General features: G+C 39.1%; 1 protein-coding gene across 4 annotated transcripts in view; it reads left to right on the top strand.

Annotated features, from left to right (window-relative positions):
- Positions 1-26,046, top strand: part of LOC124115528 (nucleolin-like) — a 411,866-nt gene that overhangs the window by 236,351 nt on the left and 149,469 nt on the right. The window lies entirely within an intron of this gene.

Here is a 26,046-nt window from a genome sequence, read left to right as displayed (position 1 = left end):
GTGGTCCATCAACAGGATGGGATCCACGAAGTCGATGTCCCTACTCTCACTTGCTCTCGAGTTCTTTCGTCTCATCGACTCCCTCAACAGACATTAGTGCTCGTCACATTCCGGGGATATCCAACGTCATAGCAGACCCCCTGTCCCGACCAGACAGACCATCACCAACCGAGTGGTCTCTTCATCCACAATCATTCCAATTGATTTGTCAACTTTATCGGTAGACCTCTTCGCCACCCGCTTCAACGCTCAACTATCCCGATTCGTATCTCCCATCCCCGACCCTCGGGCTTGGGAGCATGATGCGTTGGCAATCTCCTGGGAAGGTCTCAATGCCTACGCTTTTTCCCCCGACAGGGCTCCTTTCCCCGGGTCCTACAGAAGGTAGCAGCCACCAATCACCTGTCTCTGATTTTGGTCGCGCCCTATTGGCCAACGTGCAACTAGTTCCCCACGTTGCTAAGGCTCACCGACGAACGATTTCATCCTCTTCCGTTCCACGACGACCTCCTCATTCAACCGCACTCTCAGTGGCTCCATCAGTCTCTGACATCGCTCCATCTTATGCACATCTGCAGAAGTCCCTAGTAGCAAAGGTTACTCCCAGCGTGTAGCGAAAACCATCTCTGCTGCCCATCGTGTTTCCACCAGGCGCCTTTATGACCACAAGTGGATGGCTTTTCAGACTTATTGTTGCGCTTGTGATATTTCCACTCCTACCTCGGCTTCGCCTCAACAGATTGCCGGAGACTTACATCACCTGCAATCGACTCGGAAAATTTGGGGGTCCACATTGGCAACCTACCTCGCAGCTATTAACTCTGTCATCGCCACCACTTCCGGTGCGAAGGTTTCCACGGTAACGAAACTACAATCGCTCATCCCTTCCTACAAATTAGCCGACCAAGCTGCTCGTTTTCGGCCTCCTTCGTGGGACCTAAACATTATTCATCAACACCTGGTTTCCAGTGATTACGAACCACTGACGGACAAGGATTTCGAGACAGTTATGCTGAAGACCGTTTTTTTGTTGGCTTTGGCCACTGCCGCACGGGTTAGTGAAATTCAGATTCAGATCCTGGGACTTTGTTTGGATTTCGTGGCAAAGAACCAACTGCCAGGACAACCGGACCATCTATATACGATTCCCCCGCTCTCAGCTATTTTAGGATCGAACGACCATGAAGACCTCTCTTTGTGCCCGGTTCGGGGGCTACAAATATATCTCGATGTGTCGCGCCTCCACAGAAGTTCCCGGAAGAGACTTTTCATCCCATTGTCAACTGCGTCTACATCGGAAATTTCTCGGCCGACGCTATCCTTCTGGCTCCGCTCCATCATTCTGCGAACGTATACTTTTGCCGGGCTGCCTCCACCTACAACGTTAAATCCTCATGAGACTCGTGAGGTTGCTTCCACCATGGCCCTCCACAGTAACTGCACCCTCTCAACCATCATGGAAGGGTGCTTTTGGAAGTCTGATACTGTGTTTGTGTCCCACTACCTTCGCGACATTTCAGTCACAGACGTACAAGGGCTCCATAAGTTCAGTCCATTGGTTTTGTCTCAACAGCTGTCTCGCCCCAGTTCACGCAGATAATAAACAGTTATACTACGGGGTTACAAGTGTATATACAGAGTAAATCATTGAACATTTACGTGGTATTACGTGTTCGATTTTTCCCAGATCGAGTCCCTTTCGGAGGGTGGATTAGCTCGTCTGTAGAGACTAATTTACGAAAGTGACCAATCGGTGCAGCCGATCGTATACATTCAGTCACAATCCTACAAGGACTCAACAAGATCGGTTTGTTGGTGTTGGCACAACAACTGTCTCGCCCCAGTTCACGCAGAACATAAACTGTTATACTTCGTAATCCTTGCAGGTTACAATTGTATATACAGAATAAATCATAAAACATTTACGTGGTATTACATGTCCTTTGATTGTTCGGGTTCCCCAGATTGAGTCCCTTTTGGAGGGTGGATAAGCTCATCTGTAGAGACTTTTTAGTCTTAATTTACGAAGTCACCATTCGGTGCGGCCGATCAAAAAACAAAACAAACACAACAACAAAAAAGATCAGTGTCCTGAACCTTTATTTCGCTCACCTCTGCCTAAGGTATTGTGATTGAGGGTTTTGGTTCGAAGGTCCATTGCTATGGAATATTGTCGATTGTTCCTCTTCTCGTTTTTGGTTCGCTTCATACACTTGAACGTGTTTGATAACCATGACGAAGTGTTAAAAGAGTTACCAAACCTAACGCACTCTATGGTCCTTGGAAGATAGTTGCTGTGTTTTGTTTGAAGAATCGATGCCCTTCCAGGATTGATGTCAAGTCGTCTGCCGTTTCGCTTATGCGTTTACAGCTACGCGGTGGTTCTATATGTACGATGACATACGAGAAAAAACGTTCGGCATGTATACCCCATCTCATGCTTTTTCGTTTGAGTAACGTATCGGGATCATTAACACCGATTGATCATGTGTATTTTTTCACCGCTCACTAGTTCATATCTTTAGACGCTAGACGGTTTTTCAAAATTCTGAAACAAATTCAAAATTACACTGTCTAGAACCAGCTTCCTCGTGCATATCTCATGGTTGTAGTCTATACAGGCTAGGGTATCTGCGGCCCACCATCCAACCGTGGGATAAAATGCAAAGTGTGAGATAGGATAAGTTTAAAATTTTGGAAATTTTAGTATAAATTGTATATCTCACACGCGATAGGCCCACCCGACCATCCCCGCATCTCATTTACTCTAGCCTAATAAGCTCTGTGAAAGAGGATGAATTGGTAGAGGCGCACACATGGTCAGTTCAAGCAGGCACTGCGTGCACAAGAACTACGTAATTGACCTAGCTTTTGGACGTAACCATGGAGATGCAGCAGGGCTTAGATGGCTATTTTTAGTTTTAGAAGCTGGAAACATGATTCAAGCACGTTCCCACATAGGATCGAAGAAGAAGGGAGAAATGCAAAGTGTGAGATAAGGATAAGTATATAAATATACAATTTATACTAAAATTTCCAAAATTTTAAAAAAGGAAGGAAAGAGAAGATTGAAAATGCTCTGATTGTCAGACAAGTTATTAATGACAGTAACTGGGTTTTGCTGAGCAATGATCTAGGAATTTTATTGCTGCCTATTTTTTTTCTTTTTCTGATGTTTGTTTCGTGCATTCTCAGGACTTTCCAATTTTTATTTTTTAAAGGTTAGACACATCCATAGCAAGCGAAGTAATTTTTGCTTCTGCATCTAGTAAACACCTTATTGGACTGCTGGCAGTAATATTCATATTTACTGCATTTCTGTCATAGCTCTTTGATGGACAGGTCAGCTGAAAAATGACACCTGAAAATGTCAAATTAAAGTACTCATGGAAATGAAAAAAACCTGTTTTACTGGATTTAATAATTGACACAAAGCATTACGTAGATGTAAATACGAAATAACAAAACAACTGGAAAAGTACTAGTCTGGATTTGCTAGTTTTATCTCAGTGCTCAATACAAAATGTACTTTACAGGAGGTAATTTGTAGGCACTTTCAACATTCAAAAATAAAACTAAGTCCAAATTGACATAGCAGAAACAGGCTATAGGCATTATGCAAATTAGCCTGGGAAAAAGTTATCAAAACAACAATAAAAATAACAGCTATGTTTATGTGCATTATAATAATGACATGTAGGTTGTTGTTTGAGAAGGGAATATGTTACTTTTACGTTCTGATATTTTGACGATGATTCACTATCCCACAATGCCACTCACAAATCACTAACCACTCACAAATCACATGCACGTGGGTTTCAAGCACCTGTTTTCACCTGTCGTCAAGGTGTCATAGGTCATGGATATTCACCTTGATCTACTAACACCTGGTTATGCTCAGTTTTACAATAGTCTGTTTTGTTCAAGTAGTAAAGGTAATGATGGTTCTGGACCACTTCCACTGGAGCCGGATTCATATACCTATACTGCTACTACAGGTGGCATTTTTTATGCCAAAATGATTATGTGATTTAACGATAGTCATGAGATTAAGTTAAATTGGCTCTAGCTCACCAATACCTGGGGCCAATCATTGCTTCTATTAGTATAAAAATGATGATGCGATTCAACGAAAGTCGTTTTAAAAGAAACATCAATATTAATTAATAATGGATAAAATTTACTATAGCCCACGAGGATATTGGAAAGGTATAGGAGCAATAAAAAAATTAGCCACCGCGGCTAAGGTATCTAAAGATGTGGCCAAGGATTGGTTAAAGAAACAAGCGATGTGGCAGATATATTTACCGGCACCGCGTTATATACCGAGGAAGAAGTTTGATATTTTCACAACGAATGAAGTTCATCAGGCTGACCTCTTGTTTCTTCCCCATGATAAGGTAAAACGCAAAACGTATAAATACGCTTTAACCGTAGTGGATGTGGCTAGTCGATACAAAGAGGCTGAGCCATTAACCTCGAAAGAATCAACAGAAGTAGCTAATGCACTGAGCCGCATATATAAACGCGGACCACTAAAATGGCCTAAGCTATTTCAAGTAGATCCCGGTCGCGAGTTTATGGGATCGGTAACTAAACTGTTAACAAAGCACGATGTCGAAATCGTCCGTGGTGAAAGAGAGGCCCACCGCAGTCAAGCTATCGTCGAAAGATTTAACAGGACATTAGCGGAACGTTTGTTTGGCTATCAGTATGGGATCGAAATGAAATCCGAGCGATTGAGATCAACCGAATGGGTGACACGATTATCAGCCATTGTATCAGCGCTGAACAATGAAGTAACGAGATTAATAGGGAAGAAACCATCCGATGCTATTAAAATGAAATCAGTGACTTCCGAATCTTCAGCACCGAGGAGAGGCAAAGAACAAAAACTTCCGGATAGAGTAAGGGTAAGATATTTATACCAGGCCGGTGAACTCGAAGGAGGCCTACGTCGCGCAACCGATCCCATATGGTCCCTTAAGACGTATAATATTAGTCGATTGGTTACGAAAGAAGGAGAGCCTATTCTTTATTATCTTCAAGATGGACCGGGTAGGGCATTTGTACGAGAAGAGTTGTTCATAGTTCCCGACGGTACGGTATTACCACCATAACCATAAGCATAGGTATTTACACCATCATTATCAATCCATCTCTTTGTATCTAAGGGGGATAATGATGTCTTGTTCATTCTTAATCCATATATCCTATGATTGTAACTTCTTAAAGAGTTCATCTCGTGTTTGAACGTTCTACCGTTAAATAATGATTCTTTATAGTGTTCGTGTTTGATATGCTTTTTTACAACATACTTCTTAACACCCTTAGCTTTTCTTATCTCACCATTATCGGACTTCTTTATAGAATACATCTTAGGTCTTAATCCCACATACTCCGCTATAGGGGTCCTAGCACATTCATCCTTCATCTTACCTAACACCTTTTTATTTACAACGCTGTGCAGTGGATTATCTTTTGGGTAATCGCTCGTGTCGTACACATCTATTTTTTCTGCCATATCTTTATACACATCCTCGGTTTGTATTTCCATCAACAAAGAATCTGTGTCGGTATATAACACCTCACATCTATCGCCGTATTGCTTCTTAAGTTCGTTGTAATAAAAGTCATACATTAAGTGTTTTGACAAGTCGAGAATACTCATACCGACGTACACCGGTCTGTTGAATTTTATATTACTCTTCTGCATATGCAACGCGGCTAAGTCGTTATCGAATATCTTGCTTCTGTTAAAAGCCGGACTGGCTATAAGTTTCCTGAGTCTTTCTTCCTCATTAGATCTGACTAATTTAACATCAACACGCTTCCTTAGATTCTCCATAGTTTTACCAAATACTGAGTTATTCATGAGCTTATAAAGATTCTTTTCGAAATCGCTGGTAGCTTTCTTTCTTAAATCTGTGTTCAACCTTATATAGGGCTCCATCCAAGGGCTTTGATCGAACTTTAGAACTCTGTGTATTTTCTTAAGTTTCATACCTACCGATAGATACAACTGGAGATTTCTGTAGTGAACTATATATTTTGTCTTATTCATCAAATTTGGTACGAGTTTTTTTACGTTAGCTAACCTACTATTTCCCATCAATGAGCGTTGATATTCCGACATCCAATCTTTATTAACCATTAATCTTTCGGGAGCTAGCGGATAACTGTTATGGTCTTTATGTAACGAACTTGGATATTCCAAGTCAACTTCTAGTATGTACCCTTTATTCACATCATTCACATTGATATTATCATTCTCATCGACCCATTCAAAACCACCCGTGGGTAAAGGTTGACTCATAGCCCATCCGTACAAATTGTTAGCGTCGAGATATAATATGTGCGTGTCGGGTTTACTCAGATCGTATCCTTCCACTAATTTATTATTAGCCTTAGAATACCTTTTCGCTGCCATCGATATACCACCTCTTAATCCTTTCTCAATAAACAAGTGCATATCGTAATCTGTGAGTAGTTTGAGTTCTACGCCGGTCTTCTTCAACAATGCATCCCACGATAGTCCGGGACTGGAATAGTACCATGCCGGGTCCAAGCCATATTATTGAAACATGTCTTTCTAAATATCTCGAATATATCGGCGAGTAACAGTACATCGGTTTTTAAGTACAGATCGTGATAATCGCCTAAATTCTTACAACCTAATTTATCCCAGACCGTCAGAGCGTGTTCATAATGGGCATCTGTTATTCTAGATTCTGTTAAGTTACTATAGAATGATTCGAGGGGTGGTAATTCAGTTTCTTCGAATCTAGACCAATCATCCATATATTCGTAAGGATATACACCTTTTCTCAGCAACAAATGACGAGTTATCTTATCGGTATATGTATTTGTTATCGCGAAGTCATCGGGATTGTTCGCATTAGCTAAATTGTCCAGGGAAGATAACAGAAACTGTACGGAGTCTATGAATCTAAGCCCATTACTTTGCTTTGTTCTAGATTTCCCATCCTTGTCCCTATAATGTATAGGTTTAGTCAACGAGAACGATATGTATTTTTCCATATTATTAGGAATGCACGTTAAACCGCCGTTGGTCTTCGAGATAGCTTGCATAATGAGATGTGAATCGTATCCCCTAAGGTTATGAAACACAACGGGGATGGGTATTGTTTGAGAATTCATTTTTAGTTTCAAGTTACACTCGTTATGAGCTGCTCCCCGATAATTACCCGTGACGTGACAATGATCTCTTACGGAATCCCCATCCAGGGGTTTATTACAAACGTGACAACTCATTGACTTCTTATGGGCCCTCCAATCATCCCTCGTCATACACATGGGTTTCTTACACGATAATTTTTCCCTGATTATTCTCTCTTCATTTTGTAGATATTCTAGGAACTTTCCCGCTGCATCGGGACCTCTGTAAATCACGGGCGGGTTTGTTTTCCCATCATACCTTACAACTATATATCCAAACCCACAAGGAATATGTTCTTGAGTTTTGTACGTAAAACTATTATCAGTATTGCTATGGTTGGTATTTTCTATGGGTTTGATAAGCGCTTCGAAGTCGGCGTAAATTACGTACGGTACTGGCATTTGATTACAATAATGTTCAAATTTTAATATATTTTTTCCCTCTTTAGGCATATCGATCCTAATAGCATTCTGTCCAACACCTCTACAGTCTTCTTTATGCGCTTCTAATAGATCTTGTCTGCTGTACCCATGCAGGCATCTTTCACAGAAATATTTCTTTCTAGCATGTTTTGTTTGATCGTATAATAGCCTGTTTAAACTCTTTATCCACGTATAATGATATTTACCATCTTTTTTGATCAGAAATGAATTGATTCTGGGGATATTTTCCGGAGCGGAGCTTATCCTGTGTACAACAATTCCTTTAGAATGTCCGAAAACATTTATAGCTAAATTATTTTGCTTTTCCACCTTATCAATTTGTGATATTGGTGTAGGTTCGTCTATACCATCGAAGTTGAGTCCATCGTTTTGGGGATAGCTAGAAGGTCTATCCGGATGCTTGTCTACGGGGAACAATGCAGATCTTATCATCATTCTTAAACAGTCATCGGATTTATTTTTTACGTTAATTATGGCTTTTTTCTTCTTATAATACGGGGGTAAATCTATATAAGATTCACCTTTGAAGGGCATATAATTCGCTATATCTAAATATAAACTATCGATTTTATCCACACCCCAACCAGAACCTCTATTAGTCCAGCGTTCTAAAGTTTCCTGTATCCTCTGAATTGATGTATCTAATGATGAGTTTATAGTATCGGATTCGGTTATAACTTCTTGATTGCTACGGAAATATGGTTCGGTATATTCGGTGCTATCGTCTGTGTTACTTTTACTCAATGTCATTTTAATCGTCAGCTGGTATTTTATACTATGTAAATCATCTAATTCCTCGTTAATTTTACTCTATATGATGGGCTTAATATCGTTAACATCCATGTTGGAATTAATATCCATCTTCCAACCTCTTAGATATTTACCAACGCCGGCGGATGTGGGTACAAATATTAATTCTTGTTGTTGATTATCATCATCATTATCATTATCATCATTATCATTAGGTTGATTATTATCTAGTAAAGCGATCAATTCAGCTCTTCTCATTCGAGAATAACCTCTCAGCCCACTGTTTCTCGCTCGAACTTTGAGTTCTCTAACAGTCTGGGGTCTGTTGTATTCCAAACCGAGTAAATCCATCAATTCAGCTTTTCTCATACGAGAATATCCACGCAGTCCACTTTGCTTTGCCATAGCTTTTAATTCTCTGACAAAAACCATTGTGGTTGAATGGTATATGCAAAATGAGACAAATGTCTAATTGGTTGTTTTCATATATCTAAATACATATTCTCCCCAACCTATTCCTCTCATTGATGTAATCTCTCTTCCTAGCATAAATAATCTGGTTCCTGACCCTATCAGCACTGTGTTCCTTACATAAACAATAACGACCTTTGACCCCTATCCCGCATACAGAACACGTATAGTTAATGTTTCCGCGCCTGATGTAATAATTGTGTATACCACAGTAAAAAAAATCAACACAGCGTCGGTTACAAAGAGTAGTCTTACCCATGAGTGTAAACTTGCAGTTATTCATGGTATATACATCTATCATATCATTTGTCTAAATGCAAATCACAGCTACACTGTGAGATATTGATTAGGCTATTTATAGATCGCTCCAAACTAGGTCATAGCCACAGCTGTCACTCTGACTTATGCATGGTATAGCTGAAAATCAATACAGCAGTCAATCCCAACATGATAAATTTTACCTCTCGGTTCTTTTGTTCCTCTGACGGTGTATAAAACTGACTCATTGTTGGTCTTGGTATTGGGTCTAGTTTTTTCCCATAAACGAGGAAGTATTCGTGCATGGCAGATTCAACATCCTTAAACGTTTGAATTGAATGTCCTTCCTAAAGCAGTTTTTCATGAATAAAGTCTAATCTTAATGTCCTATTTCTGGCCCATTGTGACTGGGCTGCTTGGAGTTGCTCTAAAGCTTTATTACCGTATATCGCTGTGTATAAGGCGACCCCACGTATAAGACAACCCCCCTGTACACGCCTTCAAAATCAACCCAAAATCCTATACTCTGTGTATAAGGCGACCTGGAATGAAGCACATCACAAGTGCGCACACAAACCTTATATATGCAATAAAAATATGTTTATCTTGCGTTGTTTTTTTCTACAATGATAGGTCGCGTGTGTAACTCCAGCACACGTCGCCATTTTGTGTTCACACGGTACGACACCAAATTGGTGCCCGTAAAATAAAATTCATTTATGAAGTAATAACATATAAGAGACAATGGTGAGTAATTTAATCGCCAATTAACTATGTTGTAACTAACTAGGCTTATGTTTGCTTCACATTCAGCGTGTTTATTCCACAATCACTTGTACACACCGTCTCCAACACTTGTTAATACAACTGTAAAAACAGCGGGAATTGATTTCAGCTTCACCGGTTATCACATGTTAGGTCACATGTGCAATATGCAAATGCTTACCGGTACTTCCGGCTCTCTACTCACGGATGTTGATTGTTTTACCGTGTCAGGTGGTTTGACAATCTGCATCGAGGCGAGGGTCATTTCAACTTTATTTGCAGAAATTATTCAACTTTATTCAAGGAAAAGAGATAGAAATCATGTTTATGTATGGAAATAGTTATTGGAACAGTTATTTAGGACGAAATGCGAAGTTTTATTGTCAAATGCTGGGCTGGCTATCGGACGCCGGTTGACATCGCCAGTGGAAAAAAATGTGAGATCTTCGACTCCGTGTATAAGACGACCCCCCTTCTTAACCCCCTCATTTTAGGTACGAAAAACTCGCCTTATACACAGCGATATACGGTATGTCTTTTCTGCTCCGAACCTCTCATACTAGAAAATAAAAAATTACTCCCCGAAAAAGCTAGAGCATTAACAATAGCTCCACCGACCATCATCGCAATTGATGCCATATGTATAATAATATAAAATATTCAAATGTTTATATGAATATAAATATTCAAATGTTTATATCAATATAAATATTCAAATGTTTAATTACTTCATTATGTCTTCCGGGATAAGTCCTTGTTTGATGAGCATATCCTTCGTTGCCATAGCCAATCCAATATCAAGAATGGTCATACCGATGTCATATCCATTAAAATCTAGCTTAGGAGGTGTGGCTTTAGTAATCATTTTAGCCATACGAGCATAGCCAATGGCCAAGCCGGTGACCACCGCTGAATGATACGTCGCGTTTACCAACATTTTACCGTCTGTAACTGGAGTAGTCATGCTTCTTATAGCATTATATGAGGACTAACCTCTAATTGAACTTGTTGTTGCGGCGGGGGTGACGTTTTCTCTTCTCCGGTCTTATAAAAGAACCATACAGCCGCTATACCAGCAACTCCTACTAGTTCCCATGTTTTAATCGGATTAATATTTGAATTATTTATTAATTTCGCTTTGCGCGCCAGCCCACCCTTTCTTCCTGTGGCTATTTTTTTGGGGTTCTTAGTAACTCTAGCTTTCAGTATTTTCTCATTCACATGTGGTGCATTCACATTCTCATTCACTGGTGGTTCCTCATTCACTTGTTGTTGTGTGTTCACAATCTGTTGTTCCTCTTTCACAATCTGTTGTGGTGTCACCTGTTGTGATTGTGTTTCCGCAATCTGTTGTGTCTCCATTATTAATTTGAACTTCGTTCTTTATATTATTAAGTGGGCACGTATGTTTAAATTGACAATACCTAGCCGTTATTAAAGCTGTGGTGAACGGAGCTAAGAACATTCCGAATCTATGATAAAACTCACAGCTCACCGAGCTTATAGCGTGTTCAATGAATGGGTCTTTCTCTAGAGATTCGCATAAATACAGCCGATGTTCTGCCGGGATAGGGAGAAACGTACTAGCTACGGCTGTGTATAGTTGTAATATAGAAGACCCTATCGTTTTAGTCATGGTAGCTCCAAGTCTAGACTCGTAACGCGCGTACAGTTTTTTAATTTCTTCGTCTGTCATGTTATCAATTTTTTTGATGGTATAATTTTCTCCCAAATATTGGGAACATTTTCCACCGGCTACCAAAGCGGCGAGTCTTTCTCTATGTTTATCTAAAGATTTATCAGCATGTTGATCAACATCAGATTCTTTGAGCATTTGTTCCATGAGTTCGTCGCATTCCATAATGTAATACCTAAGGAGATATTTAAGTCTAACATAATATAATATGACATATCCAATACAACCCGTAATAATGAACTGTTGCGAAAGAATGATGATTTCGAACCACATTTTATGTAATATTAACCGCTAATGTTCAATTTGCTATATTTTGCTACATTTTGCTATAATTTTGCTATAATTTTGCTACATTTTGCTAAGCAGTTGCTACAATTCGCTACATTTTGTTAAGCAATTGCATAAGCAGCTGGTTGATCGGTTTTTAAAACGAGTTTACAGTGCTTCGTTGCCGCTAACACTTTTCTGACTCGTTCCCCCTTGGTATAAATGACATCATTTTCGCGTAAACATTCCTCGAATGAATCTCGGTCTTTGCAATGAAACAGTGCTACCCATTTGGTCTGCTTTCTGAGATCTTTCAGGACAGAGTTGTATTTTTGAGTAAGTACCCAAACGCTATGTTGAGTATACCGACCGGAGAATGCTAAATACGAAAGCATATCTTTCTTTTTTGTGAGTTCTTTACTCGCGCTGCAGTCGTCTATTACGAAAAGGGTCGATTCTCCTTTGTATTTCTCGTGACATACTCGGAGACAGTCTTGTAAACGATCGCCGGATCGACTCTGGGTAATGAATGACGACGGGGTACACAATCTCTCGACAGGTAGGTTTTATTAACGCTTATAGTCAGGCACAGAATAATAATATGATCGAAAACGTCCCGATAATTACTTTCTAAAATATCTAGAATAAAAGCTGTTTTTCCACAGCCCGTTTGCCCGCATATGATAGCGCAGTGCGGATCTTTAGGTAAAAGATTATTAATAGATTGCTTGCACGAATCTCCCATTCTGTATATTAAGTTGCGCATCCATAATCACGTACAAATATATGTTTAATTTACCAGCCGCTTCCTGGAGCTTCGTTATCTGTATGGTGGCACCCTCGCTAGCATTTTCTATTCTCCTCCCACTGCCGTGTAATTGGTCATCGTCCGTTGTTCGCATGTCGAGCCATAGCGAGTACTTCGTGGTGAGGTATTCACCCATCGATACACTCCCGAGAGACAGATCTTTCACGACCGCGTTAACTTCCGGAGAACGTTTTATAGAAGGAAGTTTTTTAATCTCATCCCACTGGTGATACGCTAGCATTCCTTGGCTATATAGTTGATTAGGAACGCCTTGATAGTCAATTCTACTTTTGTAATCTTGGGATTGTAAAACTTCTCGGTATTTCTTTTAAACGCATCGGAGGGGTCCTCGAACAACATTAAAATACCCTTCAACGACCTCGTGGGAATGTTAAGAATGATATTCCACATCGTATCTTTTTTGTCCCTCATGATCTTTCGATGTCGCAGCACGCGATCGTACAAAATGGCTAAACTTCACGTATACTGGTTACGAATTTGTCTGGCTAATTCGGGATCCGTTATCATATCGTACTCCAGCGATATATTGTCAATGGAATAGCTAGCATCTTCATTAGCAGATCTGATTACTCTACCGTAGTCATTAAAAGTAAGTTCGTATTCTAACCTATCACCTAGGGATGCTTGATAAAAGGGCATATGGGAATCTAGTAATTCAAAGTCTAGGGGAATATAGAATCTGTTACCTAATGCGTCGGCAACGGCCTTATCTTTTTCGTTGGTATCAACACCATTTTCAGCACCCACGCGCAGTCTCAATGTGTTCTTATTACAAATACCTTGGTACTGTAAGTTTTCCCGCTCTTTATCCGTTCTCCAGAGATCCATGTAGCAATAGTATACATCGCTATCGTCGATACTCAAAACATCATTACCGCTAATTTTAATGGCGATTTTCTTAATGATAGCACGACCTATGTTCTGAACGGGCTCCCTGTTAATGTCGGTAGAAGTCAAACTAATCGTAAATGCTAGTCGGACAGTTCCCGGAACTAACACATCGTGTACGCCGAGATTAGGAAAGCGAACCAGAAGCGTTTGATTCTGATCGATGGTACTAGGGTTAATAGTTATAGTTACAGACTGACGAATTGCTTTGACCCCTAATGGATCTCGAAGTCTACGTTGTGGGTTTAACTTGCATCCGTATTGCGAAGACATTGTTTATATTGAAATTATGTACCCTATGTTTAATATAAAAATGGCTAATTTTGAACATAATGACTTTGATCTAAGTACCTTTGATGACTTTGATAACCAGAATCCAATCGAGGGTACTGATGAAACCAACTTTGGTGGCACGAATCTTAACGATGAAATTTTACAATCAACCGTCAATGATTATTACGATGCCTTAAAAGATGATACCCCAATAGGTCGTGACTATTCAAAGTTTACGATAGATAGTAAAGGAATATTGCGACTGCGTGGCGCTCCGGATATTGATCTTATGCATTCTCGTACTCGTAAACCCCTAGCCTTGTCTACGATAGCCGCTAAACACAGCATCAGCACTGTTCGTGATAAATTAGGTTTTGTGGACTACCGACGACTTTCCGCGAAGACTACTAAGGTTCTTCGAACCGTGCGTGATGAACTCGTTAATACAGATGATTTGGAAGCAGCCTCGATGGTGGCCTCGGACGGACTCGGAGAAATCTTAGATACCTATTACGATAATTCCACTTTACAGGTACCACATTCAGAGTTTAGTATTAGGGAATTACGAGGTCTTGACAAGGCAATGCGAACAATGCGGGGAGAACTCATCAATAATATAGCCAAGATATCCAAAATCGACAAGCATATAGCTAAAGAGAAAACAAAACTTGAACAGGCGGGCGATGAGTTCAGTAGACGCCGCGTAGCGGAAAGATTGCGTAACTTAGAAGATGAAAGATCGGCCCGCCTCGAAGCAGCTTCCAGTAATAGAAAGGCACTTCGTTCGCAAATCAGTCGTATTCGAGAAACTATCGATCAAGTCCTCAACGATGACACTACACTGACCGATAAAATTAAAACATTGTTCAGAGAACAGGGAATAACAATTGCCAGTATTTTAACCGCGTTGGGATTTATTATATCGACTTTGACTCTCTCGTTAACAGGTGGTAGTACAGGTGGAGGCGGATCACCGCCCAACGATAAAAATGGTATAAAAGAGTGGATAAAAAAGCATTTAAAAGCATTAGGCTCAGCACTGGGAAAGCTCACTGAGAAAGCCGCGGCTGCACTTCCCGGTATAATAGGGAGTATTGTTTCCTGGCTATTGAATTTATTAGCTAAGACCACCACTTGGCTGAGTCAAAACTTGTGGGGGCTGATCGTAGCAATTGCAGGGCTGTTGTACGTATTCGCTAAGAACTATTTATCCACCAAATCAGTTCGCTAAGAACTATTTAACCAAATCAGTTCGCTAACCAAATCATGAGTAAACCAACTGAGACTCCACCCACTACAAGCGCTGTTTTTTCATCGATATGTTGTTGATTTTTAGCCGCAATATGCGGTGGTACTTGAGCATTAGTAGATGGTTGTGAAACATGTGGTGTTTGTGGCTTGACTATTCCCTTTTCGCCCGTGATCGTTTGCGTTATTAATTCGACGTTAATATCTGAATTTATACCTGGTTTTTGTTGATCGGTAGCGATAACAATTTTATTATTATAGCCTATCACTTGACCGATCTTAAGTTCCATATTACTCGGAGACATGTATAGTCCCGGCGCATAAACGTCCACTTTGGATTGAGCGTACTGTAATGCATCTTGAAAACGCTTTATAGACGATGGTATGTCAACTGGTGAATTAATGGCGTCCTCCACGTTTGCGACAAACTGTTTTTGCGCATCGAGCGCCGTCCCAGAACCGATAATGGACGTTCGTGTTTGCGATTGTGCACCGAGAATTGCCCATACATAAGTTCTTATCGATTCATTAAATCTTACAAATCCTGGGTTAGTAAAATTATTTTCCGTTTTATCATTAAGAAATTCATTCCAAGCGTTTGCGGTATCGTTCATTTGTATAAATTTTGTAACAATATAAGCCAAACCACCCTTAAAACTCATAAGAGAACCTCTCCAATCGTTACTCGAAAGTTCCCAGCCATGATTAAGATTATGCAATCTTACAAAAAGATTGTCTATCTGTAAGAATTTAAATGGATCGAATGGTTGATGAGTTTTTTTAACTAAATCATCGCTGACTTCTTTAACAGTTCTTTGTCCGCTGTACGGAACACCTAGACCATGGTTTGCTCCTTTAATGCACCAATCTTTACTCGTAGAAACATTAAATTCATTACAAATACGCTCATACGCGGACCTATCATAATTATTATTTGTGGAATTCCACGCTCGATCCTGCGGTAATGGAGCACTAATTTCTTTAAGTATACGTCTAATCTGATAATACACGTGAAATAATAAAACAGACTTATTTAGCATAAATCCTGGGGCATTAACAGATACGCCACATCCCGTTGTGGCACACGATATGGCAAAGTTTAACTGATTCTGCCAAAATTGCATAGGATTGTGAAACCAATCGTGCACCATTTTATCGCTAGTTGCCGTGACCCTGTACTTTTCAAAGATATCGGGGAATTTAACGAAAAATTCAGCACCAGAGGCAGTTACTATAATCGATTGATCAGTAATGTATCTCGATTTCATATTTAAGTTATGATATAGTATCATTGTATATTTAATATGTATGTTACACTCCCGGGAATAACAAATGGTCAGTCTATTGAACTGCTTCATACTATCGATAACTCGGATGGACAACTCGAAGTAGCTCTATGCGATGTAACGTATTACCCACGGTGGACCAATATAAGTGCTATAAAAAATAATAATAAGATGAGTATACCAGGTGAAAACAATGGTATTGACAGAGAACTCATTATACCTGATGGGTATTACAGCGTATGCTCACTCAATGATGAATTTTTTAAGTCTAATGGAATGTGTATCACACAAAATGAGTCGAATGGGACAGTGAAAATATACACTGGAGAAAAAGGTGTAATTATTTACAAGTACTTAGCAATTACACTTGGACTTGGACGGTCAGCATTATTACCACCCAAAAAAACAGTGACTGTATATGCATTACCCGATTTAGTTCCCTATAAAGAGTTGTGCATCCATCTTGATCAGATCAGTACGACGGATAATATTCAACAAGAAAGTCCTTCAACTCTACTCAGATGTGTTCCAGTTAAAGATGAAAAATACAATAGCGGTAGAACGGAATCTTTCTCAACATTACAATATAAAAAATTAAAGCGGGGTATTATTTCAGACCTCAAAATTTCTGTATTAGATGTAAAACATCAACCTATACATATAGGATACTTAAGTGTAACACTCCATATTAAAAATAATGGTTGATTCCATATTTAAGTTATGATATAGTATCATTGTATATTTGATATGTATGTTACACTCCTGGGAATAACAAATGGTCAGTCTATTCAACTGCTTCGTACTATCGATAACTCGGATGGACAACTTGAAGTCGCTATCTGTGATGTAACGTATTACCCGAGGTGGACCAATATAAATGCTATAAAAAATAATAATGGGATAATGATAATAACTTCATATGGTACTAGCAAATCCATTACTATACCTGATGGGTATTACAGCGTAAGCTCACTCAATGATGAAATTTTTAAGCCTAATAAAATTAGTCTCACACAAAATGAGGCGACTGGGACAGTGAAATACAACCATGCAGATAATATAATTGTATTTGGCCAACCAGGTAGAGAGGAATTTAGTCGCTTAGATGATGCACATCCTTATATTAAATTACCCGATTTAGTTCCCTATAAAGAGTTGTTCATCCATCTTGATCAAATAAGCACGACGGATAATATTCAACTAGAAAGTCCTTCAACTTTGCTCAGAAGTGTTCCAGTGAAAAATGAAAAATATAATAGTGGCAGAACTGAATCATTCTCGACATTACAATATAAAAAATTAAAGCGGGGTATTATTTCAGACCTCAAAATTTCTGTATTAGATGTAAAACACCAACCTGTACATATAGGATACTTAAGTCTAACACTCCATATTAAAAATAATGGTTGATGCATCAGGCCCTGGAACAGTAAGACAATGTAATACAATTGCGCTTTCCGATCTCGGAGACACAGAAGGATTCGGTAAACCCGGTACCGATGGTAAGTTATACGCTTTACACTTACACGATAATGTATACAATCGGAAAGAAGTCACATTCACGGGTAATCTAGGAGATTTAAGCGATGTCGACGTTAGTAGACTCCTTAAAAACACTTGGTACAATATTACTCGCAACGACGATAATAAATGGACTATGGTCGAAGCAAACATCGAGTGGCTACTGAATATCGTCATTACCCCACCTTATGTGATGATGGGTAAGGGACATAATTTAACTAAGATAATAAATAGTGGCATCGTACTCGCGGCTTATATCCCGTCAAAACGAAAAAGCGTGTTGGTCACTCCCCTGCCAGAAAACCCAGGTCATATGTTATATAGTCGTCCGGCCTTAAAAAATGTTACTTTAAATTTGGTTACTGAATTCGAAGATATTAAAGTTAACTTGAGTGCAATACCTAATCTTTCTACGCTTATTATTGAAGTCTTGTTTGGAGATGCACCGGAAGATGCCTTCGAAATATTACCAGGTCTATCGATTAAATGGCTCAAGAAACACGAGCGTCAACGTTGCAGTATTATTCATATCGGAGCATCGCCCGTTGCAACCCTCGAGGGGGTCCAAATTATTAAAAGTGACAGCATTTCTCTTTCTAAGATATTATTACCGTATAATATACATTTGATAAGATTGATGTATAGTCTCAAAACATTTAAGCAAGACCAATTAAAGACTATTATATGATCGTAATATACACTATGAGTTTATATCCGACGCTCGGTGAAGCATTTGAAAAGATGGAAACTGTTGATGGATTTCGATTACATCAAATAAGCGACATAAAACATCGAATAGGGAAGGATAGGGAGTTGAGACTTGGATTGTATAAAAAGTATCGCAGAGCCGTGAATGCTCTGGACGGAGTTGACACCGCTCTTGTAGTATCTGGCATGGGACTCGGTGTAGCGGGTATCGGTTTACTATCAACTATTATCGCCGCGCCTATCGTGCTCGGCATGGAAATAGCCGCTGGAGTCTCGGGACTGGCAGGAATAGCGATAAAATTCATTTCTCGTAGGTTGCAAAAGAAAGCATTAAAACACGATAGTATTCGGATACTCGCCGAAGCAAAGTTGAACAGCATTGAGGATCATATTTCGACAGCAATGGCCGATTGTAAGATATCCGAGGATGAGTTTCGTTTAGTGCTGTCAGAACTCACCAAATACAACGAAATGAAGCAGGAGATTCGATCAAAATCTCGTAAGACCAGTGGTATTAGCGAAGACGAGAAAAAAAAGTTCATAGAACAGGGGAGGCAACAAGCGCGTCAATTATTCCATGACAAAACCAAAGAACTGGTTGGAGATTAAAAATAGATTGCTTACTATCGTTTGATCACATTTAGACAAATGCTTACATAAATATATAATAATGGAGAAAGCTATTCAATGGAAAGAATTACCACAAGGTTTTTATTATATCAGTGATGTCAAACCAACCAAACACGGTTATCAATTGTTTCTTATCAATTTACAAAAAGAGTGTAGTTATATAGTCTGGTCTCCTAGTAAAATGAACGAAGAACTTAATAAAAATGTTGAATATCGCTTTATCGATAAAAATAATAAAGAATATTTTTATTACCATTTAGACTCATCTTAAGCAATGATTGGCCCCAGGTATTGGTGAGCTGGAGTCAATCTCATGACTATCATTAAATCACATAATCATTTTGGCATAAAAAATCCCCCCTGTAGTAGCAATATAAGTATATAAATCCGGCTCCAGTGGAACACTGGAAGTGGTCCAGAACTATCATTACCTATAAAAATTTATATCATTGGCTCCAGGGGGTGGTGAGCTAGAGCCAATTTAACTTAATCTTATGACTATCATTAAATCGCATGATCATTTTGGCATAAAAAATTCCATCTGTAGTGATGGTATAGGTATATAAATCCGGCTCCAGTGGAAGTGGTCCAGAACCATCATTACCTATACTACTGTTCATATTTTTACACACTTTTACGGGTAAAAAGACATAAAACCTTTGATACGCTGTATTTGTGCCAAGGCCCAATTAGTACTAATTGAGTTGTTTGAATATTTATATATTTTGTATATTAACTGCATTTATTTAAAATCTGAGATCGAAAAAAACAGTTTTCTTTCATTTTCGTGAGTACTTTAGTTTGAACATGCCACTACATGCCAGACAGGCTTCGGTGTCACTGTAAGGAGGTACATTGTAAAGTAAACTAGGAGTTATTGACATCAATCTGGACAACTAGGTTGTTTTGTAGTTTCTAAATGTGAAATATTTTAGTTGCCAGTCTTAGTTTATCAACAGTAGCCAAGTGGCGACCAAGCTTAAGATCAAGGCCGCAGAATGGTAATTTTGATTGCTAATTTAAGGCATCCAATTTGGTTTTAACTTGGAGCGCTGATTGATCATTTGAACAACACCCAGATTACTTATGATATTGTTTATACAGTCATCCCCCAGGCATGTGGCTAATATACATTTGATTTTGACCACAAGTTTCTATAGTATTATTAAATTGTCACTAGTTCCATTCAACTGGTTCATGTGTCAAAACATTTTGTGGGAAGACGGTTTGGTCAGATAAAAATATACAGTTGAGACTAAACTAAACTTGAAGAAATTTGTAGGTGCAATTTTGTGTTCTTTCATGTGTTTTTGTTATATGTGTTCTGACAAAGGTTTTCCCCACCTTGGCTAACACCTTCAACATGCAATAACACATCATATGGACAATGGTGGGGGTGCATGGATGGTGATTAGGTGGGTGGTGAGTGCATTCCTGTATGTTACCATGTATGATCAAACATGTACTCTCTTGTTACTGCTTTTGAATACAGTAAATCTTGAAATTAACGCGAGCGTGAATTAAATGCGAAAAATGCGAGTAGTCTTTGCTTGCATTATTAAACATCCCATTTATATCAACAATAAGACATTTTGGATAGCAGAAATATCAACTTCGACAAAAAACTGAAAACAAACAACTATGTATTCCACATCACTGCTTATTGAGCAGCACTTGTAAGAAGTATATAAACAATGTCATTCAAACACTAATTACATCCTGTGAATTGTCCCTGCTGGGGTCAAGACAAGAGTTCTACTCACTTATGTCATCACTGATCACACCTGCAAGTCCAGACAGAGGCCGACACGAGCCAGCGTGCATGGATAGGCTTCATCACATATCTGGGGATAGTGCAAACATTCAGAAAGAACTGCAGGAACTGAAAGCTTTATTTCTCAAAGTCGCAAGTCGCCAAACTGAGAAGGCAACACCTGGCCTACACAAGAGTACAACGACGATTAATGACCCGCTATTCATAGATGTCGGCTACCGATCACAAGAGCAACTTTCTTAACCTGGCTAAGCACAATACTACGTCAAGCCGAACTACGTCCAGACAAATTTTCAGGTCACACCTTTATAATTTGTGCAGCTACGTCTGCAGTCTAAGCCCGCACGGAAGATGACCTTATCATGACCTTAGGTCGCTGGAAGTCCGACTGTTTCACGAGATACATTTGAACCCCAGAGGTTACCATTCGACAGGCTCATCAGTCATTGTGCACTTCTATGTAGTTACAGATAGTTACTGAGGTACTTCTTGTTAGTCGCTACTTGATATACCTACGTATCAACCCGTGTTAGTTGTTTCAATACTTCCACTCATCTTTATCTGAGTGTATGAATTCAACCATGCAGTAGTTCTGTATTGAATGGTTTCAGTAACAGTGTGGTACCTATACTTGTGTTGTACCTGGTAAACCCATGCTCTTTCATCCATCCAATCCCTCAGGATTCGAGGCGATATCATGCTAACATTCCATGGTTTGCACAGGAGGAACTTGACTTGTGGCTGCCTACTGATAATCGTCTGGCAGTGGATAACAGCATACACACATGTGGTTAGAGCGTTCGCTTGTCAGGCCAAAGACCTGGGTTCGATTCTCTAACATGGGTACAACGTGTGAAGCCCATTTCTGGTGTCCCCTGCCTGGATATTGCTGGAAAAATGCTAAAAGGGGCTAAAACCATACTCACTCACTCACTAGTTTATTACAAGGCTTACCATTTCAAGTAAATCTACATGTTTGGAGGAATACCTCTACTTCCTCTCCACAAACTTGCCCTCCCTAGCCAAGTGATCGGCCAAGGACTTACCAAAAATGCTGTCCCATGCCAAGTACTACTTCCCTGACGACTGGCATGTGACCCATTCATCCAATCACTGGAGAATCAGAACAGAAATCTCTCGCGATAGCCCATAGATGCCAGTCCTTCCTTGAACAACTGAGAAAATGTGATTGCGAAGTGAGATTTTTTCCCAGCTAGGTGTATTGGCAAGTTACAGCCAATTGACTTGTTGGTGAATGTCCATAGGTCATTACATTTTTTACATGGAAGAACTTATAAGACATATATGCACTTAACAGTGAGACCCGTGAAGATCCTGTGTAGAATAGGTCTTCAGTAACCCATGCTTGCTGTAAAAGGCAACTAACGGGATCGAGTGGTCAGGCTTGCTGACTTGGATGATGCATGTCATTGATCCCAATTACGTGGATCAATGCTCATGATATCAATCACTGGATTGTCTGATCCAGACTCGATTATTTACAGACCGCCGTCATATTGCTGAGTGCGGCGGAAAACAACAAACAAACAAACTTAATAGTGAAGTTTAATACCACCACATTAGTGATTAGATTTATTGGAAGACCTGTCACTTGCTAAAACTAGTAAAACCCAATTGTTTTAGCTGCATTCAGAAACCCCTCACAACATGGGGTAGTTTTCCTCTGAACCCATGTTAAATTCTGTACAGAAAAAATCCTTTTCATGCATCTGTTTGTAAACAAGATACATGTATTATAAAATTTGGTTTGAAGTTGCAGTTTTGTCCCTATAACACTCATATGATATTTCATATGTTTTCTTTTTGTAAACATTTGACATATATTATTATGCGATATAAACCTTCATTGTCGAAACTCAAAGAAAACGTAAATTCATTTCGATAGGTGTTTCTTAAATGAATCTAAAACATTGCGATTTGTTTGTTTATTTGTTGTGTTTTACTGCAGTCTACAATATTCCAGCAATGTCAGGGAGGCCTGTAAATACATGTAATCAATTTTGGCCCTGACAACTTAACCAGTGGTTGATATGGGCAACGTCCCATGCCGTCAGGGCATACATGATCAAATCTTGTTATTCTGGGACAAGCAGGTTACGGAAAGGGATGAGTAGTGTGTCGAATGGCCGTCTGGGTACAGTGATCCATTTAGTTGACTTACAACATGCATGCATAGATGACTTTTGGCCAATAATCATAACTAGGAATCCCCAAGTTGTTGACTAAACAAACAAACACCCCCCCACCCCCCACCCCTGGAAAAGAGCAAGGGTAATACATGAATTCTTACACAAGTTTCGTAAAATCAGTATGTCAAACATGCGAATGTAATAACTTCTTTGTTACCTATAACTTCTTAATACATTTGAGCTTTTCTTTAGAGAAATGCACTGATTACGACAGGCGTCTTAGAAAACCACAATTGTTGAATAATGTCAACAGTCTTAAGCTATGACATTATTTCTAGTGTCAGTATAAGATTGGTATGATGCCAACAGTGCCGTCCAGATGACGCAAACAATACACTAGTGCACGTGAACAACATTGCACCAGTGCACATACAATTTTTCTTTACTCGGTTATTTCTAACCCTAGGGGGAATAAATTATTTTTATGTGATTTATGAGACATTTGTCATGCCGTTTTCATATCGTGATTTATTACCTACGAGGCAAGCATATTAGGGTTCATATAAATCGGATGTGCCCTAGGGTCATATCACGTCACAGGACAACAGTGTATTGTTTCAGTCATCCGGACGGCATTGTTGGCATCATTCGAATCTTATTGTGACTTGAGGTCGGAATGACGTCAAACTAGAAACGACGGCATAGCTGAAGATTGTTGACATCATTCAACAAATTTTTGTTCCGTTGCTTTTTTAACTTGCAACACTAAAATTCGTCTCTGTATGTAGACATCTTTGGTAATAAATAAAACATTAAATGAGTGTCGTAAACATAGTATGACATGAACACTCATATAATGTATAATATCCTCTATATGTCTTACTAGATGTAGTGTGAGGCTCTGTCGGACTTTCATTTTGTTAGATCGCTGACTTTGTGTGCTGGTGCCTTACTCTGGCAGTGTGGGTTCGAATCCCGGACAGGACTCAACCCCCAAAAGAATCTGTACTTTACTCAGAAAGTTTTATCCATAATATAACATTTGTTTAATAAAGTCCTTATTCACCTGATGTTCCAATCCAACTTTATTTTATTTACCCCAGTATTTTGGTAAATGCTTATGTAATATACTTATATAAGAATGAAGGATTACATGAGTTGAGTCCAACTTGTATCATAATAATGCCATAAAATTGAGTTTTGTTGACTGTCTAACTAACGGTAAGTTTATCATATCTTTATTATAAACATTAAGGCTTAAAAAAAGAAAAGAATTGGTTCTCAGGCAGTGACTTTTGAAAATATAGTGTGTGCAGGTGGTGTTTTCTTCTAATTTTTAACTTGTTCAAACAAGTATGTAACCATATAAACAGTTAACCTGGGTAAGGGCTTCCCTACATAAACAAGCATACAAACTCCTATTGCCGCCATGATCATAACACGAAATGTGCAGTAAATCAGGGCACCTTTAAAGAGAATCATCTGTGGGTTATATTGGATCACACATGTTTTTAAGTATTAGGATTTTTTAATTTTTTTTAAAATGGAAATAAATACAAAACATTCGGGAGATTTAATGATGTTGTAGGGTGCCTGAGAAGCAAGACTATTATATTTTTTTTAGCCTAATACTTTACAAACACAATGTTCAACAATATATATCTAAAATGAGTCTGCTGTGCCATTTTGAAAACCACCCCCACTGCCAGTGGAAGTTGACACATCGTTCAATAGCACGTGAACATCCGCAGAGAGCTAAGAAAGCACTTAGAAATCTCTTTGGCCTATTGAACGCAGGCCTGGTTTGACATGAGTGAGTAGAACTCTTGACCAAAGCAATGATAACTCACTGAATGTCCATTATGCAATATCTGGTGTTAGCTGTTACTGCTGCTTAATAAACCGTGATGTGGAATAGACAGTTGTTTGTCTTTAAGTTGCTATTTCTGCTTTTTCAAAGTGAGGCCTCTGGTCAACAGTCTTTTTTTTTTAGAGATAAATGCAAAGTGTAATTAATCGAGCAAAGATCACTCATATTTTAGGCATCTATTTCACTCTCGCGTTAATTTCTTGATTTACAGCATCTAGAACAGCCTCCTTGGTGATGCATTCACTTCATTCAGATGTTATATGTTTACTTTTACTTTCAAAAGTATGTAATTTTTAATTTGAAGTTTACACGATATACAGCTTTTCCATTGGACGAGAGGTCGGTCACATGACCGCGATATTGATCTTCATCCGTTTTTAACAAGACCTTGTTCTTGAAATGACGTAAATACTGCCGGACTACTTCCATGTTCTTGGGAGAACTCCTGGGAATTCCCTAGCATGAATAAATACAGAAGCATTGTTTCTCATTGTTTAGAGCCTTTTATCTTGAACTTAGCGTTTTAGCATAATTTGGGATAAGTCTGAGAGTTTGATTGCATGTTCAAGGATATCATCGGTACAACCCATCTTAGAGAACAAAACGAAGAAAAACTCATTCAAACTACAGTAGTATCAGCTCAGTCCGTGTCTAGACTACAGTGATGTTCAACAACAATATATGAATGTACATAAGTATCTATTAACACATCTCTGCAATCACCTTTCAGTGATAGGCCAATTGATCCGTGATGACTAACACTTGTAATAGCCACAGGTTCATTAAAAACCTTCAGACATCTCTCCCGTCATGTTTATCGTGTATGCATTTTGACGTCTTGGACTCGATGTAAATGTATTGACGAGCTGTCATTGTGACTGACTTACTGAGGTAGTACTTAACAGACCTTTCCCATCTAATGATATTATTTGAGTACATTTGTTTACAGAAAATACAAAAGTTGATGCTGTCAAACATACGTAAGCTCATGTCACCTCTCATTTTGAGGAACTATTTTATGCCGTGATACAGCTGGTTG

The sequence above is a fragment of the Haliotis rufescens genome, unplaced genomic scaffold, assembly GCF_023055435.1.
Source record: "Haliotis rufescens isolate VD_foot unplaced genomic scaffold, xgHalRufe1.0.p SCAF_65, whole genome shotgun sequence".
Classification (NCBI taxonomy): Eukaryota; Metazoa; Mollusca; class Gastropoda; order Lepetellida; family Haliotidae; genus Haliotis; species Haliotis rufescens.
This window is presented reverse-complemented; position numbering and strand designations above follow the sequence as displayed.